We start from the raw sequence: 11,182 nt of genomic DNA on the forward strand, positions 1-11,182 counted from the left end.
CTACTTCTGCTTTCCCCATAGCTTGCTGTGTTACCTGTCAGCTGTGTCCTTCCCTAAGGGAAACCAGAGCTCCCCTTGGTTTGTACAAGCCTTTGTGGAGATGCTCAGTGAGGAGGATTTTGCATCCCAAGCAGCAGCTGAAGGCCTCCACCAGCACCACAAGCAACAGACACGATAAATGCAGTGCAAAATCACAGCTACATAATTAGACCTCAAAGCATCTCATTACAGGCATAATGGATAAACAGTGACCCAGGTACACATGGAAAACCACAAGATAAGGAAGGGACATTGGCTGTAACACATATAGACAATCCTGCATCATCATAAGCTGCATCATTGCAGGAATGAACCTCCCTTTTCCTCTTTGGCCTCTTGTCTTGCTATTACTTCCAGGTAAGCCCTGCAATTTCAGCTGGTCTTATACAGATGAAATACAAGGCAATATAAAAGCAATTTCTGAGCACCATGGGCATCCCACTCTGGTACATGATGGCTGCTGAATCCTGCACAGAAATGCAGGCAGTGGGCAGATTATCAAACACACAAAGTAAAAGGCATTACTTCAGACTGTGCCTTTACACGTCACTTCCCAATAGAACTTCACCATTCCATGTTTGCTTTATTTCATCTCCTTTGCTGCTTGTTAAAAGCTGAATTTAAAGGCTAAGCACTTTTCCAGCCACTCTGGGGGAAGCTGTTCCTTCTTGCAGGCTCAGAGCTCCCCTCCACCACTTGCACTGGGAACAGCAGGGCTGCAGGCTAAGATGCAAAGTTCAGCCTCTCTTTGTGCCCTCACTTGCCTCCCTTTGCCATGAAAAGCTGCCAATTGTGTTTAAGTTCATTGCAAGAGATGGAAAAAGATAAACAGGCAAATTATAAGGGGGAGATGTTCAGAAGAAGAAAGCATTTCTTCTCCTTTCCAAGTGGAGGAGAAGAAAGGCTTTGCAAGCGTGCTCAAAGCCAACCGGGGATCCACATTTTCCCAACAACTGGCAAAAGTTGCTGTAAAACTCACTCCATTTTTCAGCCAGGATACAAGAACAATAACCCAAAGCAGCAGAACAGCCTAAAGCATTGCAACAGTCGGAAGATGCAAGCTGGCTTTCACTAAAGCTCTCTTTAGAGCGCAGGTCCAAACCTCAGCTCCCATCAGAGCTAAGTCAGGTAAAGCCCTTTAGTGGCACAGAAAGACATCTGCAATGCAATAAATGAACCAAGTCCTCAGTGTTGCTGGGGGAAAAGCTGGCACCCGTCTCAGAGGTAAACTCAGTCTTCTGCATGTGTCTCACTGCTGAGACTGCTCTCATTCTAGCTCATTAACCAGAGTGGGTATCGCTTCTTTAAGCAATAGTACTATTAGGAAGCAGTAGAAGGCAAGAGCTGTATTCCCCACACTACACACCACACAGTGAACACACACACACACACACAATGGAACCGCAGCTCTAATCTAGGAGGTGCAGCCCAATCTTAGCAGCTCAGGTCTGCACATCAGCAAAATGAGCCATCTGATGGGCAGGGTCTGCTCCAGTCTGCCAAAAGAGCCTCATATTAGTTAGTCCCACACTAATTCATGGAGTCAGGGATTAAATCAGCCTTCTCTGATGAGAACTGCCAAGCAAGAGTCAAGCAATTGGTAATATCTGACAGGAATTAAGCAACACCATACACTCACAACAAAGCAGCACCTCTGCTGCGCAGCTCTTACATGTTTAAGTTTCTAAAGGTCTTTAGTCACTGTGTTCCTCCAAATCATCCATTTCTTTCCCCTTTCCCTCCTTGCCCGCTCAAACTCCTTCCAAAGTAAGACACCAACAGCCCCCTCTTGCATCCTCCCGTGACCAGCAATTGTTTCCATCTCCCCTCTTGAATTCCTAGGAGAACCTGAAAAGTGTGATCAGGATTTCTCCAGGAAATCAGAGTTTTTCTTACCTGCTTTCACTTTCTCTTGTAATGGATGTAGGTGCCACCTCTTCCTCCTCCTGCAGCCATGCCCTTCTGCCTCCAGGTCTGCATCTTCAAAGGCTCCTTGCTTAACCATCCATCAGAAACGCATCCCTTCCTCCTTGACTACTTTTAAGCCCACCCAGCACTGCCCAGGAGGTTGCTGTTCCTTCCTTGGAGCACAATAATTTAGTATTACTTTAAGAAAGTATTGGATTTTGCTAAGGGAAGAAAGAAAGAAAACCCAAGATCCTTACCCTACGCACGAGCACTAAATGGGAGGTGTTAGAAACAAAATGGAGATAAACAGCCTCACCTGAGGCCCCCAACAAGCACCAGATGTTCAATCAATGAGTCAGCGAATGGCCTGACCTCCAGCCAAGCCCTTGCAGCAGCCTTGAGGCTTTTAATTGCATTAATCAAGCTCTGATGTTGTTCAGCACAGATTGGGCCACCCCTCCTTGCAAGGACCTGCAGACCTTGGTTTTCAACAGGTGACCACGTTATCAGGGGCTGGGGGGAATTGCAGGTGCCATTTTAACCCCTCTGATTAAGAACTGTGAAGGTGAGAAGTGTCTGACCGGTTAAATCTGCTTTTATAGTTACAGTTCTGCACAAATATCCTCTCTGAACCAGCCAAAACTCCACTCCCACAGCGACTGGGCTCCTGAATGTGCTTCTCCAAAGGATCTAAGGGGGAAGAAGCTTCCCCAAAGCATAACTTCACTGCCACTTTCCACTTTCTTTTTATCCCTGTCCTCCGACTTCCACGATCTCCAATTTCCTCCATGTACTTCACACATCCTTTTGCAGCATCCCATCTGCAAACCCACTGCCTCGACTTGCTGCTCCCTTGGAGTTAGGGGTTCTGGAAGCAGAGCTGCCTTTTCCACCTCCCTCTTTACCAGAAACTCTTTCCATAGACACAAGCTAGTGAGTGTTCACTAAACCACTGAGAAACTGACCCCCAAAACCGTCACCAACAGCCACCCAGAGCAGCGGCAGCCATCAGACCAGAGCTGTGCCTCCATCCATGTAACCAGCTCCAGGTACCAGATCAGGTGTCATTGCTGTTACCTCGGTCCTGCTCTTCTCCACCCTGAAACTCTTCTTCTTCCTCCTTTTTAGCCTCTGAGCTGCTGATATGCTGCCAAGAGACACAGCATTGCTGCCATCTCCAAAGACCTGTTTGAAGCTTTAATGCAGGAGCTTTGAAATACCTTCTCCTTGATGTGGCCCCCTGTTTTGGACTACCAAACAGCCTCGTGCTGACACAAAAGCTTTATATTGCCCCTGCAAAGACAGAGTATCTTCCTCCAACAGTGCAGAAGCATACAGGCTGGTTGAGAGATGACTGGATACATATATGATCAAATTGAAAGAGCACATACCTCAGTGCAGCATCCTCCCATTACCTTCAGAAATCACTGCTCTTCAAAGCTCCCAGCTCACCCCTTGCCTTGACATGATTCTCATCATCTTCACAGCAGGTATCTTCTGTATTCACATCCCCAGGAGCACTTGGCACAAAGACTTTATTATTTACTGCTGTGGTTGAAGGTAATAAACACCAGATTGGACACAGCTCAGTAAAAATGCTTCATCCAACTGACCAAATGGGGCTTCCCTTTTCTCACCCCCCCCCAGCAAGGCTCTCCTGTCCAGCTTCTTCATCTGCAATGAGGAGGTAAAACTGCTTCACGGAAATGCTGGCAGATCAGTTCAAGATTATCTGATGGAGGCACAAGAGATGTAAAACACTATATAAAGCATTTCATCTCCTGTTGTTGTGGGCCACATTATAATGCTGTGCATATTCACAGATCACCAATACATCAATTTTGCCTTTGCTGTCAGATAAGAACCAAATGCCACTCAAATCTTGACCCAGGTATTTAATAAAGTTTAAACTGTTCAGGAATATTTATTATATGGGTGATAAGCTTAGACTTAGCTAGGAAGGTATCTCTGAATGTGCTATCAAACCTCAACCCTATTCCACAGTTATAACTTCAGCGATAACTGCACTGCATACAAACCCATAGGCAATGCAAACAAATCAAGTGCAGCCAGCATGTGTACGGAATACAAGAGAAATGAAGAAAACCAAACCTGGAGAATCCTCCTAAAGGATAAAGAAAAAGCACAAACAAGGAAATAATTCAGAAGACTAAGAAAGAAATTAAAAGCATTAAAAAACCCAAGGGCAGCCCACCAGAAAGCCATAAGCAGCTTTAGAAATATGGATTACTTCATTGTTTAGAGAGCTCATGGTGCAGCTGTGCTATGCAGTTATTTTACCACAAATCATTACAACTAAAAACGCTGTTACAAAGAAAATCCAAGTATTGACTTGCAAACACCAGCAGGAGTCCAACGCCCAAAAACCAGCACATACAGGAAAGGGCTGAATTCTTGGAGCTGAAACTCTGAAGGTTTCAATTTGATTCAAGCAACAGGATTCCAAACCCAATCTCCAGCCTAGAATGATCCTCTCATGTGTGTTCTGCTCAGGGTTTACAGCTCCACACACAGGTACTGGGCTGGGAGGTGTCTATTGACTTCAGCTGAGCTGATGCTCAACACACACCACCAAGGAATCACAGCAGGGCTTTAGCAAGCAGCTGGGCTGAAGTCCCTCCAATCACTGCATTGGAGTGAAAGGCAGATAATCCTTCACGTAGTTATTTTTACTAAAGAAACCTGAATTTTAACTCTTTTGTCTTCTAATTACACAGTTTATTCACACACTTTTGTGTCACTGATGACTGCTTAGACCAAAACCGCTTTGGGGCTGGGACTGCTTGCATAGCATCAAAGAAAACAGAGGTTCAGCCTTTGCTTGGTGTTGCACTAAGAACCACTATTAACAGTCAGATAAAGAGGGGTATTTTCACTGTGCAAGGGATACTCTGCATGTTAAAGTTGCAAATCTTATTAGACAACCAGGAAGGAACCAGCAGTAAAACTGTGTATTCCCAAACAAGATTCTTCAAGGCTGCAAAATCTTTCTCTACAATAAACCTGAATTTGATCACTGAACCATCTTGTGGGCTCCAGCTTCAGGAGGTAACACAGGGGCAAACATTATTCTCTCCCTTCCTGAATTAAGAGTACAGGAGCACAAAATGCTTTTTGTTCTTTAGTTCTGTCCTTCTTGCATGCTCTAAATCAAGTTCCACCCATTAAATTCTGACAGTTTTAAGTATTGGGAGCAGTTGGTAACGTTTGCCCAAAACTGATTTTAAGCATAAAATTGAGACACCAAATTACACGAACTGACAAAATAAGGCGCATGTTTGTCGTCCTACCAGATCACTAGATGATGTGTCAGTCCTGTTCTTCATAGGAAGACACGAGTTTTGACAAAGCTTTGGCAGCACAAGGTCCATCAGAAGCTATGAACAGCACTGAGCCTGCATGAGAAAGGTCAAACACCCCCCAGCTGTTTTGAGCCTCCACTCCTTGCTCTGAGTTGCCTGTAGCATCTGAGATTACAACAGACAAAGCATCTGCTAATGTGGCAGTTGGAAGAAAACAAACCCATAAATTTCCCTGGCACAAAACTAGTATCATCTCAGTTGTTCCTTGCTAGAGAACAGCAACTCCTCTGATGGTGCTTTGCTTCTCTTTCACCAATTTAAATAAGGGAGAGCAGAGGTGAAAAATTAACTGCTTTTCCATCTGCCTTCAGGAGAAAAGGAGTGAAGCTTCCAAATTTAGGGCCTATTTTGTTCTGAAAAGGTAAAATACACAGTGTACCCCTTCCTCCCTTCTCATTATGTGCCTACAGCCAGCTAAAACTGAGCTGAAACAGCAGCTACCAAGCCAAGAAAGAACATCTTTAGATTTTAGCTAATAGCTGGGATATATTAATTACAGTAATTTACGGGTTTGCATGAGTGATTTCAATGCTGATGGAGATCTGATTGCTTTATACTACTAATCAAGAAATAATGATGATAACCAGCACTTATAGGAAATGTGAAGCTTGTGATTTACAAAAAGGAAGCCAAACACTGGCAAGACATCCTCTACACCATCTCATACAGAAAGACGCAAACAGCAAGGCTACTACACAGAGCAGCCACTCTCCATCAGGTCAGCAGTCAGAACACGTATTCTACAGCTAATGCGTAATCACTGTGTTTTCTATCACAAATGAATTACACTACATGACGTTGCCATCTCTCTTCTTGCTAAGAGCTGGCACTCAGCCACACCTAGCTTTGCTGGCTTTTCTTTCTGCTTTAATCCTCTCCTCTATTTCAGATCTATCCAGAGTTGTTGGCTGCTGTTGAGTGCCAGGGCCTTCTGCCAACTGTTCTCTTAAACCTTTAGAAAAGCCAAAACAATTGTATTTTTAAATCAGGATCTTTTTATTCCTGTTGCTTATTTCCCAACACTGTGAAGTTGATGTGCTCCAAATGTAATCAGAACAGAGTGACTCCATTTCTCCTCCCCCCAAGCACTGTGAGATGAATAGTGAGATTATCTCAGCTCCCCTGAAGATCACAGTAATATGGTTAGGCCCTCTATTTTGTTCCATATTCCAATAGAAATAACACTTTTCCATTCATTCCTTTTAAAACCCCAGCCTGTTAGAGGATCCCTGCTGAGGAACTTCGGTTTTGATGAACACAATAAACAAGTAATACTAAAATGAAACTCATGAATAGTTAACTATAATAGATACCAACTTGTAACCTCAATAAACCCAAACAAACACTTCCCTCTTCACAGAAGTATTCCCAGATCAACTCTTCTCCGTTTTAATAGTTCTGATACACAGTAGAAAGAACCAAACAATTAGAAACCCAAGCTGCAGCAAACCCATCTTGAGCAAATTAAAGTCACGCACGAATCTGTTGAGTTGTTCCTGTTTACTAAGGGCATTTTGCTCTGAAACCACTTTTAGTTCTAATGTGTATTACACCATCTAAGAAAGATCTTCTGCTGACATGTTCTAATGCACAAGCCCTTAAAATCAGGCAAAAAGAAGTTCTCTTTAAATACTGGGAACAGAATGCAATTCTACTTTAAAATGTTAATTAAAAGGAACATTGGAGTAACTTGTTCCTCCAAAAGCTCATATATAGATAAAAAGAAACTAATTAGTTCCAAGCACACTTTGCGTACTCCACGGACACAGCCCTGTGATGCCAGATGGGGAGCACCCAGTCACACCACCTTCCTTCTTTCAGGTATCAGTCAGGGGGTGAATCGGACAAGAAAACAGATTCAGGTCTTTGCCTCAGCTACAGTCGGGGCAGTCCCTGAAGCCTTATCTGTGAGCCAGGACTGGAGTAACATTTATGTTCCACTGTCACCACTTTTCTTTCCCACGTCCCATCATGAAAACAAGCAAGCTTGCACCGCAATAGTGGTATAATGGACTACAAACCCCTGGGTAATATCCCTGCTTTGTTTGATGACAGAACTATTCACCTAAATTACTACAGTTAACTATTACTCATGAGAAAATACCTATTTTTGACTGTTTTGTTGCCTGTCCTGAAGGGCTTTTTAATAGCCAAAGCCCCTCTGGCAACATTCCCAACTGGGTCCAAGTTTCATTGCTTTCAAAAGGAATACCAAAGTATCTTCTACCTGGAGCTGTACAGCTAACATTCTTTCAGTCCTTGCTGGCACAGAACTGTGTGCTCACAAGGTATCTTAATGAAGTTCACCTTTCTCAGAAAGCACACTAAAAGCTGTACTAAAATCTTTCACTTGCTGACACCAAGTGGGCAAAATGATCAGTAACATCTGCTGGACATGCTCAGTCACTCCGGGCTTGATACATATTCCACACCTCCTATAGTTGTGTAGCATGAGGCTCTTTTCCCTTTCTCTTCATCTGGTGATTAATGTTAGATTCACGCATTTGGACCATTACTTAGCAAGAATGCTATTGCTGCAGGGAGATTCTGCTACCTCTGTAGTAGACTTCAAAACAGATTTGAGGCCAAAATAAAGAAGAAATGGCCTGGAAACAAGCGACAGAAATAGCTGTTTGCTCTTCTTGCTGTAGAGGTATTTAAGGCCTCATTTCTCTGGTAATTACAGCAGCAGTGTAAGCATCACTTGTTTAAACTGTTTAAAGCAAGTAAACTGCCAAATACCAGATAGATGCTGGTGCAACTAAAACCTAATTATCTGCAGCAATTATACTGCAGTGTGTATACACCTCCTTTATATTACAGTGAATTCTAGGAGTGCTCAGCATGGCTTTTAAAACATGTTGTGTAATGGGAAGTCATTCCTTAGTGCATTAAGTGACAAAACGAGACCCAGTTGTTTGCTTTGAGATAGGGTTTTAATACACGTGCCATCAAAATAGTGTAACTGTTACCATTTCTTAACGTTTTAGGTACAAACACTGGTCTCCAAGCTCACACACAGGTTTTGCTGGATTCCTTCTTCCTCAGACAAGATGTTCTCAGCGTAAACACCTGTAATACAACAGCACGGGTGAGTTAACCACTCCCAGCAAGTATTAAGCCATTTGCTAATGTAAGGGATATCATCAGAAAAACCTTTGCTCACCACCAGTCAATCTGCCGGTAATTCCAGCAACTTGTGGTTAGTTTCATCACATGATATCTTTAGGGGAATTGATCCATTTCTAGCAGAAAGAAGACCTTTATCCCTTTGCTCTACAGAGCCATCAGCAAAACTGCAGTGCAAAAGACAACTGCTCTTACACATTTGCTGCCCATGTTTTATTGCAAACTATTTTTTGGCCTAGAACGTCAATTATTATACTTCTAGAGCTAAGAATATACAGACAGAAACACAGCCAATGGGGATGTTCTCAAGTAGGTCATGTTTCTGAGATTGCAGACAAACCCCATCATGTTAAACTAACAGCATACCAAGTATTAAACTCACCTAGAGGAATCTCCTGCTCTTGCTGTCTCACTGCCTTCTGCAGGACTTGTGAAGAGCTATAACATCACCTGGTAGACGTGAGGAACAATTAGTACATGGCAGCAGAGACCTGCAAGCTACACCTAAATATAGATACCAGGAAATAAGTATCAGGCTTTGAATATCGAGCAAGAGGAGGGAAACTGGATTGATCCAAGCTATAAACTAACTCACAAAACATGCTTCTTGAGGTTTTGCAGCCTATAAACCTCATTTATTCTCCATTTAGATCCCACATGGCACAAAGCTCTACCTGAGTCAGTGAAATTCATCACTCACCTTCACATTAGGGCCACCTCCATAGAGCAATCTACTCCCTGTGTCACCTTCATCTGGAAAGCCAGGCTCTGCAGTGACACAGGCAGACATGAGGCTATGTTAAGATACTACAAGAGCAATTTTCACAGACAGCAAGTATCATTAAGGAGTTGCCCCATTAGTTCTAGAAGACAAACCTCCAGAACTCAAACTCTGCAGGCATGCAGCTGTGTTTCAGACACGTAAGGATGTTATCGTCAGTTCTCGCATCTGACGGCACTTCCTATTCAGGGTTATCATCATCAACAGCCAACTTTTGTATCTGAGTCCTTCAAACACCGCAAAGTGCTTCATCCTGAACCGACAGTCGTCCGTTTCCCCCTTATAAAAGGCATTAGCTCTCTTAATGATAAGTAAAACGACTTTTGAGCTAATTTGCTTTACAATGTAACTGCTACATGTTATTTTTTACTAGCTGTCCTGCATTAACTGCTTCACATCAACAACTTTCCATATACCTTGGTACGAGATAAACTGTAACTTACCTTTTTCACTTCAAGCCATCTTTCTGCTGTGAGGATAAAGCAAAAGAAGCATTATTAGAAGAGGCAGCAGCAGTGAGTTTAGAAAATAAGTAGTTTTATAAAGTAACAGTTTATTATAAAGTAGTTTTATAAAGTAGGTTTATAAAGGAGAACAAATCAATCCCCAACCAAAACCATGACCTCAGGATCAATGCCCTAAAGCCATCACCCATGTCCTGCCGCAACAGGCCCTGATAAAGCCTCTCCCCATCTTTCCTATAGCCCCTTTTAGGTACTGAAAAGCCACAATAAGGTCTCTTGGGAACCTTCTCCAGGCTGAACAACCCCAAATCTCAGTCATTCCTCACAGGAGAGGTGCTCCAGCCCTCTAAAACTGAAAACCCACGGAAGGCACAGGAATGCCGTGCGCTAACTGCAGCGTTACCTCCACAGCCCTTCGGGAGCCCCGAGCGGGGCAGGCCTCTGCACCAGCAACAAAGGCCTAGCCCGAAAGCGACTGGAAGGCTCATGAGGAGGCAACCGAATGTGACCAGGGTTTAACTCCCATGTTGTTCACATGCAAACAGAGCCCTTCCTACAGCTCAGGCATGGCGGTGCCTGGCGCTACCTCACACCCACCGCCATGCCCCGGCCTCCCAACCGCAGCCCCGTCCAACTCACCGAGGAGCCGCTCGCACCGGTCCTAGCGCGGTCCCGGCCGCTCTCACGGGTTATCAGGGCCCCGGTGCCGGTTCCCGCCTTCATGTCCGGCCCTGTGGGGACGAAGGGAGTCAGCGCCACATACCGCCATGCCACAGGCCTCCCTTACCCGCGGCACGGCCCGCTCTCCCTCTATGTGTCCCCCCCCTCCGCTTCCCCGAATGGTCGGGCCCAGCTCCAGCGGCCCTGGGGACCGGGAGGCACGGCGGACACCACCACTGCCGGGGCGGGGGTGTGGGCCCCCACCTCATGGCCACTTCATAGCGTGCGACATGATAATGGCGCCTCTCCCTGCGCACCTTTAACGCCCAACCGCTCCCATGCCCGCTGCCCTCCTCACCGACCACAGTGCACGCGTGGTGAAAGGGCGCCGAACAGCCGGCGACCGCTTATAAAGGCCTGGAACGTACCAGTTCACGGGGAGGGGGGAGAGCCGTACCACTGCTGCACCAAGGCGGGGGTAGGTGGAGGCATCCATTTCCTGCAGCGGGGCACGGGAGGGAGGCGGGACCTGGGGCTGCTTTGAGCATCCCCAGGCTGGTGGGACCCTGATTTTAGGCATCCTGGAGGCAGGAGAGTGGGGTCATCATGGCTGGGATGGGACGGGCTGCACCTCGAATTGATGACTGATCCCCATCGATGTGAGTGAACAGTGTGTAGACGCAGCAGAGCAAGCCAAGAGGATGCAGAGGGACATCAACAAGGGCATCATCAGCAGAAATAAAGGTGTCATTGTCTTGCTCTACTCAGCACTTGTAAAGCCACACATGGAATACAATTCCTTGCTATGCAAAAAGGTG

The 11,182-nt window shown here is 45.1% G+C and overlaps 1 long non-coding RNA gene across 1 annotated transcript; it reads right to left on the reverse strand.

Moving 5' to 3' along the window:
* Positions 1 to 8,267: 8,267 nt before the first annotated feature.
* Positions 8,268 to 10,731, reverse strand: LOC308227418. Its single transcript, XR_013958065.1, has 6 exons — positions 10,682 to 10,731; positions 10,344 to 10,435; positions 9,684 to 9,709; positions 9,160 to 9,227; positions 8,842 to 8,909; positions 8,268 to 8,402 (listed from the first exon to the last, which is right to left on the reverse strand). It is a non-coding gene; the product is annotated as an uncharacterized lncRNA (long non-coding RNA).
* Positions 10,732 to 11,182: the final 451 nt, after the last annotated feature.

This window comes from Psittacula echo (genome assembly GCF_963264785.1).
Source record: "Psittacula echo genome assembly, chromosome: 15".
NCBI lineage: Eukaryota > Metazoa > Chordata > Aves > Psittaciformes > Psittacidae > Psittacula > Psittacula echo.